Below are 435 nucleotides of genomic sequence, written 5' to 3' on the forward strand. Positions count from 1 at the left end.
GCACTTCCCTTCAAACTCCACCCATTTCTCTTTACTGAATGACCTCATCTTAGACCGGAAGTAACCTCTTCCGAGTAAAATCAGCATCACTGAATTCCTTGAATGACGTTTGGCTTTTTTTATGCCTTTTTTTAACGTCTGGTTGGTTTCCTTTATTTTCTTTGCTATTTTTCTCGTCTCTGCCTATCTCCTCTTTACTTAACATTTATATTCTCTTGCTTTGTGGTATTATTGTTTACTCTTACCGAACAAAATATTTCAATCTAAGCAAAGGCATCTCTCTCACCAAATATGTTCCATGTTCTATATAATAACATGGCAAACTTTCTCCTTGAGAACAGGTATCCCGTTGTTATAACCTTCTGCTCATGTTAGATATATCGCTAGTCTCTACAAACGTTGCCTCCCTCCTTTACATCACACCAGCCTCTTCCT

Source organism: Penaeus monodon, chromosome 19 (genome assembly GCF_015228065.2).
Source record: "Penaeus monodon isolate SGIC_2016 chromosome 19, NSTDA_Pmon_1, whole genome shotgun sequence".
NCBI lineage: Eukaryota > Metazoa > Arthropoda > Malacostraca > Decapoda > Penaeidae > Penaeus > Penaeus monodon.